General features: G+C 36.0%; 1 non-coding gene across 1 annotated transcript; it reads right to left on the bottom strand.

Annotated features, from left to right (window-relative positions):
* Positions 1-17005: 17005 nt before the first annotated feature.
* On the bottom strand, positions 17006-17113 carry LOC114223570 (U6 spliceosomal RNA). Its single transcript, XR_003612180.1, has one exon. It is a non-coding gene; the product is annotated as a U6 spliceosomal RNA (small nuclear RNA).
* Between the last annotated feature and the right edge of the window lie 6610 nt (positions 17114-23723).

Below are 23723 nucleotides of genomic sequence, written 5' to 3'. Positions count from 1 at the left end.
TGGAATTGTGATGCCACCAGCTTTGCTTTTCTTTTTCAACATTCCTCTGGCTATTCGGGGTCTTTTCTGATTCCACACAAATTTTAGGATTATTTGTTCCATTTCTTTGAAAAAGTGGATGGTATTTTGATAGGGATTGCATTGAATGTGTAGATTGCTCTAGGTAGCATTGACATCTTTACAATATTTGTTCTTCCAATCCATGAGCATGGAACGTTTTTCCATTTCTTTGTGTCTTCCTCAATTTCTTTCATGAGTATTTTATAGTTTTCTGAGTACAGGTTCTTTGCCTCTTTGGTTAGATTTATTCTTAGGTATCTTATGGTTTTGGGTGCAATTGTAAATGGCATCAACTCCTTAATTTCTTTTTCTTCTATCTTGTTGTTGGTGTATATGAATGCCACTGATTTCTGTGCATTGACTTTATATCCTGCCACTTTACTGAATTCCTGTATGAGTTCTAGCGGTTTTGGGGTAGAGTCTTTTGCGGTGTCCACATAAAGTATCATATCATCTGCAAAGAGTGAGCGTCTGACTTCTTCTTTGCTGATTTGGATGCCTTTTATTTCTTTTCGTTGTCTGATTGCTGAGGCTAGGACTTCTGGTACATTGTTGAATAGCAGTGGTGATAGTGGATATCCCTGCCGTGTTCCTGACCTTAGGGGGGAAGCTCTCAGGTTTTCCCCATTGAGAATGATATTCACTGTAGGTTTTCATTGATGGCTTTTATGATATTGAGGTATGTACCCTCTATCCCTAGCCTCTGAAGTGTTTTGATCACAAAAGGATGCTGTATTTTGTCAATGTACATTTTCTGCATCTATTGAGAGGATCATATGGTTCTGGTTCTTTCTTTTATTAATGTATTTTAGCAAATTGGTTGATATGCGCATGTTGAACCAACCTTGCAGCCCAGGGATAAATCCCACTTGGTCGTGGTGAATAATCCTTTTAATGTACTGTTGGATCCTATTGACTAGTATTTTGGTGAGAATTTTTGCATCCATGTTCACCAAGTATATTGGTCTATAGTTCTCCTTTTTGACGGGGTCTTCATCTGGTTTTGGGATCAAGGTAATGGAGGCCTCATAAAATGAGATTGGAAGTTTTCCTTCCATTTCCATTTTTTGGAACAGTTTCAGAAGAATAGGTATTAATTCTTCTCGAAATGTTTGTTAGAATTCCATTGGGTAGCCATCTGGCCTTGGGCTCTTGTTTGTTAGGGAATTTTTTAGTATATGTGCTGCCGAAGCAAGCACTGTTGGGAGATTTTTGATGACTGCTTCAATTTCCTTAGTGGTTATAGGTCTGTTCAGGTTTTCTATTTCTTCCTGGTTCAGTTTTGGCAGTTTATGCATCTCTAGGAATGCATCCATTTCTTCCAGATTATCTAATTTGCTTTTTTTTTATTTTCTAATTTGCTGGCATATAGTTGCTCATAATATGTTCTTATAATTGTTTGTATTTCTTTGGTGTTGGTTGTGCTCTCTCCTCTTTGATTCATGATTTTATTTATTTGAGTCATTTCTCTTTTCTTTTCGATAAGTCTGGTCAGGGGTTTTTCAATCTTATTAATTCTTTCTCAGAACCAGCTCCTAGTTTCATTGATATGTTCTACTGTTCTTTTGGTTTCTATTTCATTGATTTCTGCTCTGGATCTTTATTATTTCTCTTCTCCTGCTGGGTTTAGGCTTTATTTGCTGTTCTTTCTCCAGTTCCTTTAGGTGTAGGGTTAGGTTGTGTATTTGAGACCTTTCTTGTTTCTTGAGAAAGGCTTGTTTGCTATATACTTTCCTCTTAGGACTGCCTTTGCTGCATCCCAAAGATTTTGAACAGTTGTGTTGTCATATTCATTTGTTTCCATTAATTTTTTTAATTCATCTTTAATTTCCTGGTTGACCCGTTCATTCTTTAGTAGGATGCTCTTTAGCCTCCATGTATTTGAGTTCTTTCTGACTTTCCTCTTGTCATTGAGTTCTAGTTTCAAAGCATTGTGGTCCAAAATACACAGGGAATTATCCCAATCTTTTGGTACTGGTTGAGACCTTATTTGTGACCTAGGATGTGATCTATTCTGGAGAATGTTCCATGGGCACTAGAAAAGAATGTGTATTCTTTTGCTTTGGGATAGAATGTTCTGAATATATCTGTGAAGTCCATTTAGTCCCCTCTGTCATTTAAAGTCTTTACTTCCTTGTTGATCTTTTGCTTAGATGATCTGTCCATTTCAGTAAGGGGGGTGTTAAAGTCCCCCACTATTATTGTATTGTTGTCAATGTGTTTCTTTGCTTTTGTTATTAATTGGCTTATATAATTGGCTGCTCCCATGTTAGGGGCATAGATAACTATAATTGTTAGATCCTCTTGTTGGACAGACCCTTTAAGTATGATATAGTGTCCTTCCTCATCTATTATTATAGTTTTTGGTTTAAAATCTAATTTGTCTGACATAAGGATTGCCACCCCAGCTTTCTTTTGGTGTCCATTATCATGGTAAATGGTTTTCCACTCCTTCACTTTCAGTCTGGAGGTGTCTTTGGGTCTAAGATGAGTCTCTTGCAGACAGCGTATTGATGGGTCTTGTTTTTTTATCCAATCTGATACCTTGCGTCTTTTGATTGGGGTATTTAGCCCATTTGCATTCAGGGTAAGTATTGAAAGATATGAATTAATGCCACTGAATTGCCTGTAAGGGGACTGTTACTGTATATTGTCTGTGTTCCTTTCTGGTCTATGTAACTTTTAGGCTCTCTGTTTGCTTAGAGGACCCCTTTCAAAATTTCTTGGAGGGCTGGTTTTGTGTTTGCAAATTCCTTTAGTTTTTGTTTGTCCTGGAAGCTTTTTATCTCTCCTTCTATTTTCAGTGACAGCCTAGCTGGATATAGTATTCTTGGCTGCATATTTTTCTCATTTAGCGCTCTGAATAATCATGCTAGTCCTTTCTGGCCTGCCAGGTCTCTGTGAATAGGTCTTTTGCCAATCTAATGTTTCTACCGTTGTAGGTTACAGACCTCTTGTCACGAGCTGCTTTCAGGATTTTCTTTTTGTCTCTGAAACTCAAAAGTTTTAGTATTAGATGTTGGGGTGTTGACCTATTTTTATTGATTTTGAGGGGAGCTTCTCTCTGCCTCCTGAATTTTGATGCCTGTTTCTTTCCGCAAATTAGGGAAGTTCTCTGTTATAATTTGCTCCAATATACCTTCTGCCCCTCTCTCTCTTTCTTCTTCTGGGATCCCAATTATTCTAATATCTTTTCGTTTTATGGTATCACTTATCTCTCGAATTCTGCCCTTGTGATCCAGTAGTTGTTTATCTCTCTTTTTCTCAACTTCTTTATTTTCCATCATTTGGTCTTCTATATCACTAATTCTCTCTTCTGCCTCATTTATCCTAGCAGTTAGAGCCTTCGTTTTTTATTGTACCTCATTAATAGCCTTTTTGATTTCGACTTGGTTAGATTTTAGTTCTTTTATTTCTCCAGAAAGGGTTTCTCTAATATCTTGCATGCTTTTTGCAAGCCCTGCTAGTATCTTTAAAATCGTCATTCTGAACACTAGTTCTGACATCTTACTGATGTCCGTATTGATTAGGTCCCTGGCCGTTGGTACTGCCTCTTGTTCTTTTTGTTTGAGGTGATTGTTTTCTGTCTTGTCATTTTGTCCAAAGAATAGATGAATGAGAGAACAAAATGCTAACCTGGTAACAATGTCCCCAGAAAATTATACCCTAAACAAATCAGAAGAGACCTGAAACTGGGGGAAAAGAAAGGGAAAGAAAAAAAAAAGAAAAACTTAAAAAAAAAACAGAATATCATCAAATATGATCAGGCTGGTGCATAGATCAGTGCCACACACTAGATTTTGGGCATATTTTGTCTGTTAGAAGAAAGTGCCTCCCAAAATTCTAAAGAAAGAAAAACGTATATATGTACAAAAATAAGGTTAAATACAATGAAGAGATGGAATATGACTATAAAGATGAAAATTATAAAAGATTTTATAAAAGGAATTGATAAGAAGTTGGTTGAAAAAAGAAAGAAGATTTAAAAAAAAAAGAGGGAGAGAATGTGATCAGGCTGGAGACTAGAACAAAGCCATACACTAGATATTTAGGGTATATTTTGGTCAGTTAGAAGAAACCGTATCTCAAAATTTTAAAGAGAGTACAACTTATATATATATATATATATATATATACATATACCAAAAATAAGGGTAACTACTATGAAGGGATAGAATATGACTCTAAAAATGAAAAATAAAAAAGATTTTTACAAAAAGAGATTGATAAGATGTTGGTTGAAAATGTGAAAAAGAAAAATTCAAAAAAAAAAAGAAAATTAAAAAAATTAACTTTGAAAGACTAAAGAATCATGGGAAAAAAGCCATGGATTCTATGTGCAGTATTCCTCTAGCTCTGGAGTTCTGCCATTCTCATTGATCGGTAAACTTGGTCTTGGCTGGCTGTTCTTGCTGATCTTCTTGGGGAGGGGCCTGTTGCCGTGGTTCCCAGATGGCTTTGCAGGAGGTGGAATTGCCCCATCCTTGCCGGTCTGGGCTAAGTAATCTGCTCGGTTTTGCTCTCGGGAGCTTTTGTTCCCTGCAAGCTTTGGAGGACGAGAATGAAAATGGTGGCCTCCCAATCTCTGCCCCAGAGAACTCGAGGCCCCACTCCTCAGTGAGCCCCCAGAGAAAAGCAGTCAATCACTCCTGTCTTCCCATCTCCAGCTGCACTCTGTGCTCACCTGGCCTGTGAATGAACATTTCTATATCTGGCACACGACCCCGTTTGGAGTCTCCAAACCCAGCAGATCCCTGTGGTGTGCTCCCATGCTGCTCCTCCCAGGGGTGGAAGGGGAGTCTCCCCGGATATGTTGCTTATTAGGTCCCTGCTGGAGAAGCAGTGGCCCGACTGTGAAGTGGATCATGGTTTATGGCAACCCTGAGCTGAGAACCCACTCCTCGGCTCCTTCTCTGCAGCTGGCCTCCCCGCTCCTATACCTGGGAGCTCTGCTACACTCAGGCACCTCTGGTCTTTCTGTGACCCTGAGGGTCCTGAGACCACACTGTCCAAGCGAGGGTCCCACCCCCCACTTAGCTACTGGAGTGACGTCCCTCAGCAGAGCCGACTTCTGAAATTTCCGATTTTGTGCTCTGCTCCTCCATCACTTGCCAGTAGCCGCTGATGGAGGTCTCCCCCCCCCCCACGTCTATCTTCCTGAATATTGCCTCGGATTCACTTCTCCTCATGTCCTACCTTCCAGAAAGTGGTTGCTTTTTTGTTCAGAGAGTTGCTGCTATTCTTTTGATGTCCTGTTGAGTTTGTAGGTCTTCAGAATGGTTTGATCCCTATCTAGGTGAATTCCTGGGACCAGACAAAATTTAGGTCTCCTACTCCTCTGCCATCTTGCTCCCCCCCCATTTCCCTTCAATTTTGTAAAAATGTAATTCCATTTTTTTTTTTCAGTGTTCTCTGTTGGCATTTGCTCACAGGCAACACTAGCTTTGATATCCACTGCAGGTATTTGGTGAACATCCCTATGTTCTGGCCAGTGTTCTAGGCTTCACTCACTGCTCATTTTCGTCCAGGGTTCCCTTTGGTTGCCCATCACTGGGTCATTCCTCCAGCTTTTATATAACTTTAGCAATGCCATGAAAGATATATTGTAACTTATCTCAGAGGTAGTTGTATTCTAGTGAAAGAATTTTATAAAGAATTCTCTATACTAATAAAGGTAGAAATCCTATTAATTTAATTTGATAATATCCCAAATATAATATTGTCACCTGCAAATAATCCACTTTAAAACAAAGCAAAATTAGTTATCAACATGAATACTTGACCCGTATTTGAAATAATTATATCAGAATGTTTCAGTGAGACATGATCTCTACACATATAATGATATCCATAGGAAGTCCTAGAATAATCCATTCCTGTCTAAAATTTTATAATGCATTAGCAGGATGCCTGGGCTCAATTGGTTAAGTGTCTGACTCTTGGTTTCTGTTCAGGTCATGATCTCATGGTCATGAGCTCAAGCTTCACATTGGACTCTGTGCTGGGCCTGGAGCCTGCTTAAGATTCTCTCTCTTCTTCTGCCCACCACCCCTGCATGAATGCATTCTCTTTCTCTCTAAAATAAATAAATAAATATTTAAAAGTGTATTGGCACTTTGAAACAGCATAATGAGGAGTATCTTCATAGCTCAAAATAAAATATAAAACTGGTAATTGGAAACTATAAGCAGCTTGCTTGCCTTGTCTGAAAAAGGATTTTTCTCCCCTATTCAAATCTATCTCATAATCAGGGTATGGAATCTATGAGGAAATGATAAAAGTGACAGTAAAATAAACTCCCAATAGATTTATTTTATCCTAGATAATTCAAAATTACTTAGCACCCCCTGTATTTTAAAGCTTCATTACATCTGGGGTATTGAGGTTGACATTTGTGTATGTGTGGGAGGAATGAAAAATGCAGGTAGGTTTGGAAAGAAACATGCTTCGATAACATAGTCCACATGATATTCAGAGCTTTTATTCTTAAAGTCAGATACATTGAGATATAATTCACATATAGAAAAATTCACCCTCAGTTCTATGAATTTGGCACATATATATATTTATATGCACACATATATATATGCACACATATATAAATATATATAAATATATATTTATATATACACATATAAATCAAATACAAGTATATGCAATCATGTAACCACCACCCAATAAGAGCAGTTCCATCTTCCCCCCAAAAACCTTGCGGTCCTTTGTTGTCAACCCCTATATCTGGCACGTGACCCCGTTTGGAGTCTCCTTAAGACTGTCCTTAACCACCGTCTGTTGCAACCACTGATCTGTTTTCTGTCCCTATAGTTTTACCTTTGTACCTTTTAGCTATTTTAAACATTATTTTTCTATTAGAAATGTTTATTGAACACCTACCACACTAAAGTCATCATTATCTACAAAGTTTGTTAATATTCAACATTCATTTCTAATCAGGTTTGAATGTTGTTCTGAACAAAATAAACATCAATTTATGAAATAGCCACATGCCATATGCAAATTTCTCCCATAATTACTACATTTTTTTGGCTTTAAATGTCTAAAAATGGGGACGGTTATTGGTGGGAAATGAAGTCGAGCTTGGTCTACATTAAGATTTGTTAATCAGTGAGTGATCATAATCAGTTTCTGGAACTCACATTAACTTTCATAAACAATGCTTTTAGAGCTGCTTTGACCCCAGATTTCATCTGCAGTCTGTGCTGTAGGAGTTGAAGATTCTAGCAAATCCCTACTGATTATGCAACCATGCTTCTAGACCTCAGCTGACTGATTTAGGTGAAATTGACTGGAACCAATTCATACAATCCACAGAGGAAAAAAAAAAAAATAACTCCAGAGTGTTGATGCATATGATACTCCAAGTTAAACCTTTTCAAAATCAGAAGTGAAAATAGGCCAAATTGTTAAGTGTTTCTCTTGAGCTTTCCTTTAGAAAGATTCCAGTTTTGCAAATGGCTGTTTATTTTTTGGCACAGAGTTTCTCATCTGAATTTGATGAACTTTTATTTTTGTCAATAAATTACAATAAGCTGGTAGTAGTCTTTCCCCTGCACTTAGGAAGTATGAATATAGGCAATTCCTTTCAGTTTTCTCCTTGAATGACAGTTCTTTCTTATTTTAAACTAAGGTTATTCAGAATAAATCAAATAAGAAGAGTTGAAATATGGTTAAATTATCCTTATAGTCAAGGAAGTACTCAATCAAATTATTCAAATTCCTTTTGTGTCATTGTACTACCAAATATATTTTCTCATCCACATAAATGTGAATTAATATTCAAACCACTTCTGACTTGAATGTATCTGACTTCACTCTATCCCAAATAAAGGAAAACAAAGTTTTAAAGCTCTTTTGTCAAGTATCTACATTCTCCTATTGCCAAACCAAACTATCTATTGTCAAATAGCAACCAATGAATCTAAATAACTCTCAAGCTTTTGAAGTGGATATATGCATAGTTTTCTCATCTCTCCACTTCCATAAAATAACAATATTCTTGAAGTTAGAGATAATGCTTATCTTTATCTGCCACTGTCCTCAAAGTTATTCCAAGCACATAAGTATCTAATATTAGACAGTATTTAATTAAAATTTGCACAGAGACAAGTAGATATCAGGTATTCTAGTTGAAGCCTGGGGGAGGGGAGAAGCTGCATGGAACTGTTGAACTAAGCAACTCATTGACAAATTTATTTTATATATGAAGGCAGCATCTCTTCTAAAAAGCCTTATCTCACTCCCATTCTAGGCTAGTCTCTTATACAAGGTGGTGTAATAATCTTTTAATTTAGCTACTTCATTCACTAAACTGAAAATTCCTTGAGATTATGAATATGTGGTTTAATCATTTTTTGGAGTCCTTCATGTAGAAGCATCTACTAAATGATAAATAATTAAATAAATATATGTTGAAAACATTTTCTTTATGCTATAGTATACTGTAAAGAAAGAAGCTACTTAAATATGCAAGATAAGTAAAATATATGATTCCAGGTATACAAATTAGAAATACTGACTTAAGCTGGGTTCAGGATGTTGCTAAGAACTTTGGGCATCAAAAGTGGAGTGTACAGCAAATGTGCTTGGCTTGTCTATAGAGACTAGACTCTAGTGAACTTCTCCCAAATGTTTGGCTTTGTGTCAAACTGTGGAGGTGGCAATAGACAGGTAAGTTTGGTTGGTTGTGCTTTTGGTGTCATATCCATTGAACTGCCAAGTTCAATGCCATGAAGCTTTTCTCCTATGTTGTCTTCTAAAAATTTTATAGTTTTAGCTCTTAAACTTCAAGTTTTTTATCCCTTTTCTGTTAATTTTATTCTGTGAAGCAAAGTATGGGTTCAACTTCATTTTTTGACATGTGGATATCAAGTTTTTCCAACACCATTTGTGGATAAAAACCATGTCCTTTCCCCATTAAATGGTTTTGGCATCCTTGTTAAAAGGCATTTGACCATATATGTGAGGGTTTATTTGTGGGCTTTTTATTCTAGTCCATTCATCTGTATGTCTACTTTATATCAGTATCACACTATTTTGATTACCATAACTCTGCAGCAAGCTTTGAAATCACAAAGTGAAATCTCCAGCTTTGTTCTTTTTCAAGATCATTTTGCCTCTTTGAAGTCCCTTGAGATTCCATATGAATTTTAGGTGTCTTTCTAAAAAGTCATTACCAAACCCAAGATCGTCTAGATTTTCTCCTGTGTTGTCTTCTAGGAATTTTATAGATTTTTGTTTGTTTGTTTGTTTTAGGAAATAGAAGTGTATAGTTTATTAAATACACCATAAGGGAGCATCGGGCAGGACAGCAGAGAGACTGTCTGCCAGAATTTTATAGTTTTTATTTTTACATTTGGGTCTGTAATCCTTTTGAGGTAATTTTTGTGAAGAATATAAGGTTTGCAAATAGATTCATTTTTTTATATGTTGCTGTCCAGTTGTTTCAGTACCATGTGTAGAAAGACTATCTTTTCTTTTTTTTAATTTTATTATGTTTATGTTATTCACCATACATTATATCATTAGTTTTTGATGTAGTGTTCCATGATTCACTGTTTGCGTATAACACCCAGTCTATCTTTTCTTTATTGTAATGAATTGTTCCTTTGTCAATTAATAAGTAATTTTAAGGGGATATTTTTAGACCATAATCCTTGCCCCAACAACTTTTATCTAGTGGTTTTAATATACTTCGTTGATTGTCACCTCCATTAATTTGTTATATTGATGACTACAAAATTAACATGATTTTCATTGCTATTTTCATACATCAAAACTTAATGGAGTAAGTTAACTCTATAATATTTTTTAGGCTCATTATGTTAAAAATAAATGATGTATCTGTGAAAATTAATAAAAGGAAACCTCACTAAAAGACGTCGGGAGGCCAGAAGGGGGAGCTTTCATGCCATACCATCAATTACAGGAAGGACTGTCAATTATATGCCTCAACAGAATAATCCTCAAAAGGAAAGAATCATCAATTTCAGACCCCAACAGGAAAAGATGTACATTGCGTCTTCTACAAGAAATTGACTACCCCAGCAATTCAGCCTAGAGACCGTCATCACCCTGAGCTCTTCCTATTCTCCAGTGAAATTTCCTTCAAAACAACCCCTCCCAACTTTCTGTTTATTCTCCATAAAATAACATTCTTTTGCTTTATTTGTTGGACTAGCCTATGGTTCTTGCTGTAACTTTCTTGTCCTGAATTGCAATTCCCTGATATTCCTGAATGAACTGTTTTGTTGGTAATATAACTGACTTTTATTTTTAAGATCAGCATATTCAAGTTGGGATATTACAAGAATGTGCAAAGAAATTCTTAAGCCAAGGAATAACTTTAGTCAACATATAAAGATCCACCATAAATTCATTTGTTTTTCATTTTAAAGAAGCATTTAACTACTCATATATTGGTATAAAGGGTCTTATAAATATTTTTCTTTTAATGTCTTACCATGATACAAAATGTCACTTTAGGTTTGCTTGTTGAAAATCATTCATGTATTCAGTCATTAATTAATCTAAACAAGCATATTTATTATCTAACCATTTATTTGTTCAGAGCCAGGTGAAATATTGGTGGTAGAGAGATAAAAGACATTGCACATGCTCTCAGGAAAATTAAAATTTGGTCTGAAACATGATTTTAATATAGCATAAAGGATGTTACCCAGTAATCAACAAGTGCTATAAGAAGCTATTCACTGAGCATGGGTTTTGAATTATTTTTTTCTAATGTAATCAACCTCAGGTAACACACAAATAATTTAATAAACTTCTTAGAAAACATTTGGTAAGAAAAACTTAACAGTGACCAAACTGTTCTTCTAAATACAATTTCTTTATTTAAAAGTGTAAAAATTCTCCAAGAGCATAGGTAGAAACCCAGAGGTCTTAGTACCCTACCTAGAGTTATTAGTTTCCTCTTATAATTATATAAACATTCTTTTAACTTTTTAAAATTTTAAAAGTAAAATTGTTTTTCTCACTATTTTAAAGGGATATTACTGTGTTCAAAACTAGTAATCTAAACTAAAACTACTACTCAAAGACTTTGTCCTCCTCAAAGTATAATAATTGTGATTTTTAACTCTACGCATTTCCCTCTACTTTCATATATTTATTTACCACCCAGGACTCTAAATTTTTAGTCTGTTCTTTGGCCAACTACTCTGAAGGCTTTCATTTTTGGTGAGGAGGGAGTTGGTATCCTTGTTGACAGAAGCTGCAGCTTCTTTTGGCTTCTGGGAAACAATAATCCTGCCCGGCAGTTTGTGATGACAGTTAGATGAGGTAATGCATGTCCAGTGTTTACCACAATACTTAGCATATATAAGGTGATCAATTAGTTCTAGTAATTTTTATAAAATCCAAAGTTTTATCAAAATATTCTAACTTCTAATAACTGGACTCTGCCTGGTCCTCCATCCTTCTCAGTGTTTCCTACCCTTCCTCTCAATACTTAGAGCTCCAACCATAATGAAATTCTTGCAGATAAATATGCTTACCAGTTTAAAAGATGAGCATGTGCAAAATCCCTGTCTTTCCTTCAAGGTTTAAATCTAACATCATTCCCTTGGGAAGCATTCCTAGACTGCTTCTAGGTAGAGTTGGTTGTTATCACCTGTGTGTCTCCAAAATTCACTATATATCCTTGTTACAGCACCTACGTCACTGTGTATGGAAAGTAACTTTTGTGAATCTGATTCCCACTCTCAAGAGCTAGCTCCTTCAGAGAGCAGGAACCATATCTATGGCACTCTGCACAGGATAGTGACTGGTAGATAGCTGGTATTCAAAGAATGTTTGATGAAGTATTTATAAGAGCTTCAAAACATTATATCATGTATATAGATGACCGGCCAAAAAATGGTTATAATGAAGAAGAGTCCTTAGGATACAGTAATTATGGGTGAGGAATAAGAAGCTTGGTGCAAGAAATATTATAAGAAGGAATTTCAGGTTCTACATAAACATTGCCTACTTCAGAAATGAGATTTAGCCTTACGCATTTTTTGCTTAGGTAAGGGCTAGTGCAGATTTGAATGTTTGTCTCTCCAAAATTCATATGTTAAAATCTTAATGCCTGATAAGATAGTATTAGAAGGTAGAGCTTTTGAGAGGTAGGTACTTAGCACATGAGGGTAGAGTCCTCATGAGTGAAGTTAGTGTTCTTGTAAAAGGACCTCATAGAGATCCCTTGCCCATTCCACAATGTGAGGACACAGCAAAAATATGCCAACTATCAACGAGGAAAAGGGCCCTCACCCAGCTATGCTGGCACCCCAACTTTGGACTTCCCAGTGTCCAGACTATGAGAAAATAAATTTCTATTGTTTTCTATTGTTTATAAGTTTCCCAACTGTGTCATTTTTGTTATAGCAGTTCAAATTTACGAAGACAGAAACCCCACTCTCAGTACCAAAATCTGTATTAGGGTTGTCCAGAGAAACAGAACCAGAAGGATATATGAGGAGATGTATTATAGGAATTGGCTGACATAGTTATGGAGGCTGAGAAATCCCACAGTCTATGATCTGTAAGCTAGAGAACCAGGAACGCTGGTGGTATAATTCAGTCTGAGCCTGTGGCCTGAGAACCAGGAGCTCCACTATCAGGGCAGAAAAAGGTGGACATCCAACTCAAGAAGAGAGAGAGAGAATTTACCCTTCCTTAGCCTTTTTGTTCTTTTCAGGTCCTCATTGGGTTAGATACTGCTGGCCCACATTGGTGAGAACAAATCTCTTCACTCAGTCTACTGAATCAAATGCTAATCTCTTTCAGACACTCTTTAAGAACACATCCAGAAATAATGTTTTAGCAGATATCTGGGTGTCTCCTAGACCAGATAAATTAGCACATAAAATTAACCATCATAGCTAGGTTATAAAAATTCACTTTAGACACATTATACTTCTGGTCTCCTAATGGAAACCTTAGAATCAGGTGTGTCTTGTTATCTAAGCATTCTTAGGTCTCAAGGGTTTGAAGAGATTTTTAAATGTCAATTTATTTTTGGTTGAAAAAAAATGCAGACTTGTTTATGTCAAGAGTTCACTTTATTATATCAAAAATAATGTGCATTGCCTGTTATACGCAAACAATGAATCATGGAACACTACATCAAAAACTAATGATGTAATATATGGTGATTAACATAAAATAATAAAAAAAATAATGTGCAAATGCAGACACCTTTTTGACTTCCTTTATAAAGTATAATGAAATAGCATAGTAGCATTTTACTTTTAATGCCTGAGTGTAAAATGAATGATTTTGGTAACTTAGGGACAGTGCAAATCATTAGTAAACAACCCATTTCTTGAATAATCTAGCCTATTTGATGACACAGAAAACAGCTCCTGTGATGTTCAGATGTGCGATTACAGTGCAGCTTGAATCCCAAATCTGCTTGCAGCCCATGATACACTCCTGCTGAGTGAGCTGATTGCCTCCTTGAAGACATTTTATTGTTGATCACAATTTAAGTCAATGTATTATTAATTTTGTTGGTAACTTGATTTTGATATGCCTTTATGCCATCCTTTTAAAAAATTCTCTGTAGCATTTACATGAAGGGAGCTAAATGGAGGATGACAAATACATCTTGAGCATTAACTCCACAGGTGGTCGCGTTGAATGACTTTCTTCGGTGTTCTCTGGAGAATTATGTCATTTTCAGTCATTGAAAGTTATTTTTTAAAATTGAGTTATCATTTCCACAACGATAACTGTTATTTCCCGCAAATAAGGGCACATCTGTAAGTGATCTAACTCAGGGTTCCATTCAACCAGTATCAAATGGTACTGTCTTCATAGTCTGAATATCACCCCAAAAGAACCCTACATATTTGTTTTTGGACCCTTGATGTGGTACAAATATTAAGTGATTCTTTATTACTATCGATAGAGGTATTTTTCTTATATATGGAAGCCAAGGGTAACTGCTAAGTTAATTTAATAATCAGTAAGGACTCTCATGTTTCATCTTTAATAAAATCCAGCAATGAAAATGTAATTAAAACATTATTACATTTATCAATATTAATTTTAGGAGTAACTAGTTATAAATAGTTGAATAATATTAAGAAGAAAGTTGAGGTTGTAGTCAGGGTCATTTCTCTTTGTCAATTCCTATTCATCTGTTCTTTCCTCTCATCCTACTTTTATGGACAATAAAAATAATTTCTCCTTAAATACACATTTTCCCCCTGTATCAGTTGATTTGTTAGGAGTTAGTTGGACAGTTAGTCAGGGCCAGGGTCCCCAACAAGGAGATATGGAGTCAGGACAGCTAGGATAAAACGGTACGAACATCCTGCTTTTCAGCTTAGACAGAACCACACTAGCATTCTGTTTTGCAGCCTTTGCAGAAGTGACTTCTGCAAAACATCCTAAAATAAGACAACCACAGAGCATTTGTCACTATCACGGGCAAGGGGCAGTTAAGACTAAGCCCCCAGATATCACTTTTACATGACATTTACAACCAAGTAATATAAAAAGAGGGAAAAAATCTTCTTAAAGAGTCTATAGTATTAAAAATGAGACCTAGAATGATCTTTAAGGAAGCCATAATTCTGGGACATTAGCTAGTCTCAGAGTCACAGTTTTCTCATTTTTAAGTGGGGATTGTAGTGTCAGTAGTTGTGAAGATTAAGATACCCTGAAAGTGCTTTATAAGGTAAAATTACTATATAAAAGTGAAATCTTTATTTTACATTTACATTACATGCCTTTATCAACAAATCTCTTTTTTGAAAGACAGTAACTAGCCAGAAATTATGCACTTACTCCCCATTTATGTTTTATCACCTAAACATAAACAGGCCAGCTACTTTCCAGAGAGCCCAGAAATAAGTCCATACAAAAACAGCGAACTGATCTTTGACAAGGGTGTTAGGAATACCCAATGAAGAAAAGACAGTGTCCTCAACAAAGAGAGTTGGAAAAACTGGATATCCATATTGAAAAAAAAGAGATTGGACCCCCATTTTACACTATATCCCAAAATAGACTCAAAATGGATTAAAGATTTAATATAAGACTTGGAACTATAAAATTCCTAGAAGGAACCTTAGAAGAAAATCTTGACATTGGACTTGGCAATGGTTTTTCTGGATCTGACACCAAAAACACAGGAACGGAACAAGGACACAGACAAGGAAACAGATTTTCTCCCAGAATCTCCAGAAAGGGCACAGCCTACTAACATACTGACTTTAGCCCAATGAGACCTGTTTCTAACTTCTGACCTACAGAACTGTAAAATAATAAATTTGTGTTGTTTTAACTTTGTGGTACTTTATTATGGCAGCTATAAAAAATGGATACAACAAAATAGTTTGAAACTCATAGAGAAAAAAAAAAAAGCAATAACCCTCACAGGAGGTAAATCTTTTCTCTAATGATAAATGATAAATATCTCTAATGGTAAATTCTCAATGATAAAAAGTCACTTTCTCATACCTTTCAAATAGTAAAACTAATAATTTATACAGTATAGTAATAATAAAATGGTAATAGAGATAGTTTTGAACACACCTCACAGAGATAGACAAGGAAAGGCACCAAAGAAAGGTACTTAACCCAGAGCTGGTGGAAAGAAAACATTTCTGGGCTAAGTGGTAGTGATATCAAAGCAGTGACTCAAGAGATAATTAAATCTTTGTCACATGGGTAGAGATAGAGTGTTGAAAGGACAAACTACATTTGAAAATACTGGAAATTTAAATAAAGCATGATAATCAAGAAATAAGACAAGTTTAAACTAAGAGGATCCGAAGTGGCAAAATAGGATGCCAATGCAAGGGCTCATTTTAAGAAATACCTATGTCCCTAAATCTTCCATATCACTAGTCCCTGTGGCTTCAAGATTAATCACATATGGGTAAGGTAAATGTGAGGAAAATATTGCTAATTTCCCATCAGTGCCTACTCATGAAGCTATCCAGTTATGAGCAACTCTAACTCCTACTATCTGTATTTCCAAACAAGTATGCACTAAAGTCCTGTGACATTTTGTCTATTTTAAGAAACTGATGCCACCAAATTCATTTCTTTATAAACAGAATCAAAGCACATAATTACAATTTCAGAGATTTCCATCACATTAGCTATTCTGAACACTTACTCTATCATTCTGGAAACACCAGTTGCAACAGAAAAATAGTAACCCATTAAATTTGTAAGTCCCAAAATACCTGAAGCATCTGTCTTTTAAGATGAATTTGGAGAAGAAATTACACAGAAGATAGACTTGGTGACAATCTGTCATCAACAGTAACCCAAACACATTAAGTGTTTTTATATATGCCTTTTAAGTGTCAGTAAAGATGACACATCTTGGGCATAGTATAGCTGCTGCCACCAATGGAAACTGCCTTGTTTTTTTTCTCTCTCTCTCTCTCTTATGGTTTACTTTTCACTGACCAGAAGCTGTTATAGCCACAGATATAAGAAACCATTTAGAAAATGTCCCTGAATACTTTATAAATGTTGATTTCACAGAGAATGCTTTGCCATTTTCTGCATGTCCTTTGTGTGTGTGTGTGTGTGTGTGTGTGTGTGTGTGTGTGTGTGTGTGTGTGTGTGTGTGTTTTAAGATTTTATTTATTTATTTCACAGAGAGAGACACAGCGGGAGAGGGAACACAAGCAGGGGGAGTGGGAGAGGGAGAAGCAGGCTCCCCACAGAGCAGGGAGCCCGATGCGGGGCTCGATCCCAGGACCCTGGGATCATGACCTGAGCTGAAGGCAGACGCTTAAGGACTGAGCCACGCAGGCCAGGCGCCCCTGTCCTTTGTATTTTTAAACCTGAGTCACCTTATCCATATGTCCACCTATGATAGTCATCTGAGAGTCAAAATTTGTTAGTTAATATCAGATTGATACTTCAAATGAAAACCATAGGAAAAAACAATATAAAGTTACGCTTTTACAAATTTGTATATCATCCTTGCACAGAGGCCATACTAATCTTCTCTGCATCATTCCAATTTTAATACATGTGCTGTCAAAGCTAGCACTATAAAATGTTTACTTTTAAACCCACTAATCTTATGTTTCAGGAAAATGTAAGTTTGGGGCAAACCGCACTATTATCAGTTGTAAGAAATCTAAAAAATTTGATGTGGCAAAAATTGTACAACCTGACACATGGACACAGATTTTTCTTTAACAACATCTATTTTAGCTACAGTAATTTCTTCCTCTCTCAAGTTTCCAGGACCCTCCTACAGCCAGTGAAATGGAAAGTTATGAAGAAGATAGGTTTTCTGGATACACAATACTTTCTTTTCCAAACCTCCCTTCTTCTTGGTCCTCAGCTCTAGAGAGTAGTAGTTGTGCATTTATTTGTTTTTCCTTTAGTAAAATATGAAAAAGAGGGGCATCTGGGTGGTTCAGTCAGTTAAATGTCTGCCTTGGGCTCAGGTCATGATCCCAGGGTCCTGGGATGGAGTGCCATGTCAGGCTCCCTGCTCAGGGAGCCTGCTTCTCCCTCTCCCTCTGCTGATCCCCCCTGCTTGTGCCCCCCCAACATAAATAAAATCTTTAAAAAAAAAAAGAAAAATACAAAAAAGAACAATTCACTCAATTATATATTTCTTCTTTTGTTCTACTGTTTTGTTTGGCAAAAAAAATCTAAGTTTAGTTCTGGTAAATATACTTGCTGTATTGGCCTATCTCTTTTTTTCAGGACAGCAGTTTTCCCTATGAAAACAATTCTTTGATGGATCTAAGAATTGTTGTTTTTCAATTTGTTCAGCATTTTTCTTCTTGTGAGGAGAGGAGTGATTTTTATTTTTATTTTTTTAAGATTTTCTTTATTTATTTGACAGAGAGAGAGACACAGCAAGAGAGGGAACACAAGCAGGGGGAGTGGGAGAGGGAGAAGCAGGCTTCCCGCTGAGCAGGGAGCCCGTTGCGGGGTTCGATGCAGGGCTCGATGAGGCGATCGATGAGGGGCTGGATCCCAGGGCCCTGGGTTCATGACCGGAGCCAAAGGCAGATGCTTAACGACTGAGCCACCCAGGTGCCCCGAGGACTGATGATTTTTGAACTCTTTACATGTCAGACGGGAAACCAGAAGTCTCTGATGTGCTTTTGATGTTAAAAACCCCTAACATAACATAATAAAGTAAAATAAAATAAAAAAAATACAAATTTAAAATTTCAATTAAAGAAAATGAAAAAAAGAAAAGAAAAAAAACCACTATGGATTTCTGTTTGATAGTAGTTTATGTATTTACTTCAATTGCCTAATAAATGAGAATAAAGTACTATATTTAAACTATACTGTATAATAAATTATATACATCATTTTTACAAAGGCCATTACGATTTTTAAGAAGAGTATGTCATATGAAAATGACATGTACTCAATGCATACAGATTTGATCAACACTTTTAATCTCTTGGTTCCCTAATTCCGCTCTGCTCGGTGCCATCCCTTTAGTGAGCTGAAGTGTGCCTATGCTAGGTCTCTTCTAGTTTTCAGGGATTCAGGAGTAATAATAATAATAAAAAAATATCCACCCTTTTTTGGTTTACAACATAAGAAGTTGGAAATATGGATTTATCTTGACTGGTTTTATTAGAAGAACATGAACAGCCATCTGACAGTATCATAGAATATAAACTATGTGTTGAATATCTTTTAAAATTAAAAATAGACATACCCTCTGATGTGGCAATTCCACCCTTAAGAATTTATCCTACTAATACATTAGCACATACATAAAAGACTTATGCATAAGGATATCTACAAGGATTGGAAACAGCCTCAATATTCATGTAAAAATATTAAAACAATCTAGTATTTATTCAGAGAAGACTTGGCAAGAAGTCCATGGCAAACATTATGATTACAACAAAGAAACTGAAGTACTGGGAAATGGGATAAGTGATATATAATTAGTGGTACCTTAGTCACCTACTCATAATCCAATATATCAGGTTGTGTTCTCTCGAATTAAGTGTTCATTTAGTTCTATTATTTCAGTTTAAGTAAGATTATTTTCTTTTCTCCTTATCTTAATTTCTAAACATTTTACCACTCTTTCTCCTTCAGTGCCCTTAGGTTATGGTTAATGTATCTGAGAATAAAAAATATGGATTTTTCATCTTCTTCAAACTTCCCTTGAGTCCATCCTAACACTGTAAGAATATATAATTTCTGATTAATAGCATGCTTTAAATTTGTTTCCTTAATATAATTTGTGCTTGTAATGTTTAGATTAACATTACTTCACACTTTGGAAAAGTAGCATTTTATTTGACATTTTCAAAAAGCAGACATAGTCCTTTGCCTACTCACCTTTAAAAATATGAAGTGAGGCTTGATGATGTCATTTTGACTAATGTAATCATTTCAGAAATGACCCTTTCTACTTTAATGTACTCTTACCTTTAATCTGGACAAAGTGGCATATACTTCGTATTTTTCTAATACAATTTTTTCATAATTTTTCTCAATTGTTTTTTTGTATTGTGTCCTTCACCTGGCACTGTCTCTAACATTTTTTTTTAATATCTTATTTATTTATTTGACAAAAAGAAAGACACAGGAGAGAGGGAACACAAGCAGGGTGAGTGGGAGAGGGAGAAGCAGGCTTCCCGCAGAGCAGGGAGCCCGATGCGGGGCTCGATCCCAGGACCCTGGGATCACGACCTGAGCCAAAGGCAGATGCTTAATGACTGAGCCACCCAGGTGCCCCTGTCTCTAACATTTTTTAAAGGAGAAGTAATTTCTACCATAGAACATAACCCATTAACATCTTTGAACAATTTTATGTGGCGTAGAATGGTTATTTATGATAAGGCTTTATTACAATACACAAAGTCAACAAGTTGTTTAGGTTAAATGATTATAAAATAAAGTAAAATGATAATTCTCATGGGGATTAGCTGGGGCTAGTGGAGACAGTCTATTTGTGATTTCTTTTTTTCCTCTTCAAGCCAATGTGAATTATAAGCTCACCCTTAAAGCCACTTGGTAGAGTACTACTATCTTTCAAATGAACATTACAAATTAAATATTCCAAACCCAGAAATTTAATATAGTCCCTTTCACTAGACTTTCTATAACACCAGCTTTTGAATGTAACACTCAAATTATTAGGCTATAGCAGAGAAAAAGTTAAAGGTCAAGAGATTTGGAAGTTCACAAACTGATAATGTTAATAATAATAGTAATAATTATTAGTAATGTCTCCAAAGAGACCCAAGTTCAATGAAAGATTTTAAATGAGTAAATATTTTCATTAATACCACATTCAAAACTGAAATAACAAAATGTAGTAGATCGTATTTTCCAAAATGACTACAGCAATATTTCGGTTCACAAAATCTCTTTTAGAAACTTGTAACCTCTCATCAAGTGGTAGAGTCTATTTCCCCTCTCCCTAAATATTGGTGGACATTTTAACTGTTCCAATGAATAGAATGTGCTGAAAGGGATAATGCTGTGTGACTTCCAAGACTAAGTCCAAAGGGGACATAAAGATATTTTTTCTCTCTCTCCCTCCTGGGGCTGAACACATACTCCATGATCTGAGGAATCCTAGGACATATTGAGAGGCCATGGATAATTTTTCCAGCCAACGGTTCCAGAAAAGTTTCAGTTGACAACCACCTTCAAACATCAGACATGTCAGCCTTCAGATGATTTCAACTCCTAACCTTTGTACCACCTCAGTCGTCAGCAGATGTCAGGTTGATGCACAAAATAAAGTTTGTTATTGTTGTAAGCCACTCAGTTTTGGGGTAATTGTTTATGCAGTCATAGTAACTTAAACATGGAGCATCAGGCATTCTCATTGTTTTTTTCTGCTCCTTCAGAATATAAATAAACCCCATAATGGCAAGAATGAAACTTGTCTTATGTGCCCAATGTCTGGCACATAGTATGTGTTAAGTAAAAATCAGGTGAGTTAATGAATAGAAATTTGACTGAACTGTTTTAATACTGAAACTTTCAGAAATGTCCTGATGCCTCTCAAAGTCTTTCCTGCTTCAAAGTGCCTTAAATAATTATTAGAAAAGGAATTTCTCTCTTTCTTTCTTTACTGTTACATATTGGATTTTTTTTCTTAGAAGCCCATTAAATTGTTAAGAAACATCGATTAATAGTAGCCATAAAAAAACCCCAAATTAACCCTCTGCCATGTCTTCCCCAGGCTTGGGACACATTGTTTCAGTCATGTATCAGCTTCTTGTGGCAAGGAGGCAAATCAGGAAGCATTAGTATTTTTTACAGATTTTATGTAGCGCCCAATATCCACCCTCCACCCCAGTGGTCACATCCTCTTCTATGTAGGAAAAGTGGTTTCTAGCGTATTTATTGCTGAGTCAGTCAATACAGTTGATTGCTTTTCTGTCTTAACCTGCTCATGTAAGTGTTGTCCTTTCCTAGCTTTCATCACTGTTCTTTCATTCCCCTAGTTTTACCCTAACAGCAGGTGCTTTCTCATAGCAGACCTTTCTAAAGGTTAGGGAGCAGCAGAACGCAATTACCACATGGGGCTGGACATAACTCTATATCCAATGGCAGGCATCACTCTTCCCAAAAATGAATCAGCTTTTCCCAGAGAAGGTGATTTTTCACTGCCTATTTTTTCTTTTCAGACACGGGTCCCTTGTCAGGTTGCCGGAGCCTCTCCTTTCCCTTGGCTAAGCCCAACCTATACTCTAGTTATCTTGCAGAGCATTTGCATTTTCCTTCTCCCAACCATGCACCTAAGTACTGTATCTTCATCTAAAAATCATAAATCATTATTATGGTTCTCTACTCAGTGAGACTAATTTCCTGGGTGGCTGAATATGTGAGCAATACCAAAAAAAACTTATAATGGCTTAAAAAATGGTGTATTTTAGAGGAAAGAAAGGGATGGGATCCTTTTTTTCTAGATAAATTGCAATGATAGTATTCATGAACTATAGACATATATATTCTGCTTCTTTTGTCATTCTATCATGCACTGTCAATATGTTGAGGGCAATATATATCTAAAAAATAATAAATGACTTAAAGAGAAGTATAAGTCTAGAAATCCCATAGGAATTCCATTAAGACTGGTATTTTTGAAGAGTTTCACTGCAGAGAAATTAATGAAAATATTCTCAATCCTTAATATTGTTTATCAGCTAAAATTTGAGAAGGAAACATGGTATTTCAGGAATTTCCCTCAAACTACGTATGAGTTTGAAGATGACCTAATTCTGTAGTTACATTTATATAAAAGCATAAAAATGGAATCTGTGTCTTGAGTTTTACAAAAATCTTAATCCTTTCATTAATATTTGCATGTAGGAAATGAGGGCAACACTCAATAACTAGCCTGCCGCTGGGTAACTCTCTTCCCTTTTCCTTAAAACACCAACTTAGAGATCTTCCTTATACATGGATCTAACTTCTGAAATTGCCTGTGGTCATCAGAGAGAGAAATTTTGTGACAAAGTGGGACAGGGGAAAGACCTTGTTATCCTTGGGTCATAGAAAAGACTATGACATTGTGCAACCCCAAACATACTATTCACCTCACAGCTGTAAGCAGTGAATATGGATTAGCAAGCTTTAAGAGGCTTTTTTTTTTTTTTGAGCGGGAGAGGGAGAAGCAGGCCTCCCGCAGAGCAGGGAACCCAATGCAGGGCTTGATCCCAGGACCCTGAGATCATGACCTGAACCAAAGGCAGATGCTTAACGACTGAGCTACCCAGGTGCCCCAAGAGGCTTTTTTATAAGAGGTTTTAATAACATATATCTGAACAGGATAATATTACTTGTAAAGTAAAACATTAACAGTCTGTCAGTTTTATCTATCACTTCCTTTCTCTAGTTAAATGTTACATGGCACAAACCTCTATAATGGAGACTAACTTCTTCATTAATATCCATAAGGTGAACCATACTACTAAATATACATTTATCAGCTTCAGTAGATATTGAAGAGGAAGAAGAAACAAACATGCCTTGTTAAATTTGAATTATAACTTAGTATATTAACATTAAAATCCACAGTCTAAGTATAAAAAGAATTCACACCATGGGAAAGCCTCTTATTTCACTATACAAAGGGAATTAAGAGTGAAATGTCTCAACTCCCTATTCCCACCCATTCATGTTCATGTTTCTATATCTGCACCCACTTCCCTTGTTTTGCTCCATATTAGTGCTGCTTCCTCCTGCAATACTATTTTCTGACCCATGTACCATCCCGGCTTTTTATGTATTTTTAACCTCTTCCTCCCTGTTAACTATCTCTTGATCATGAAATCTAATTCACAAGTGCCTCATCTTAGTACATCCTTCTAAGCTAATCTTTTGAGAGTGTTTTAGACTTACTGACTTTCTCATACTCGTGTTCATTCTTCAACTCAGAATACTCTTCCTTTCTTCTCTCCCAAGTCTACTCAATCCACTGTCATCAGGGTCATCGATCCTTTATACCACCTAATCTTGGTGTGAATGACCCTGTCCTGATCCTAACTGAAATCAGCAGTATTTGGCACTGTGGACCAATTCATTATCAAAACTTTCCCCTCAATGATCTTCCAAAGCAGCACACTCTTCCTTTTCTTTTTCCAATCAGAATACTCCTTCTTTGTTAGTGCTCCCTCTCTCTGTCTCTCTCCCTC

The sequence above is a fragment of the Eumetopias jubatus genome, unplaced genomic scaffold, assembly GCF_037043125.1.
Source record: "Eumetopias jubatus isolate StellerSeaLion01/CBP00866 unplaced genomic scaffold, mEumJub1_p1.0 scaffold_4, whole genome shotgun sequence".
Classification (NCBI taxonomy): domain Eukaryota; kingdom Metazoa; phylum Chordata; class Mammalia; order Carnivora; family Otariidae; genus Eumetopias; species Eumetopias jubatus.
This window is presented reverse-complemented; position numbering and strand designations above follow the sequence as displayed.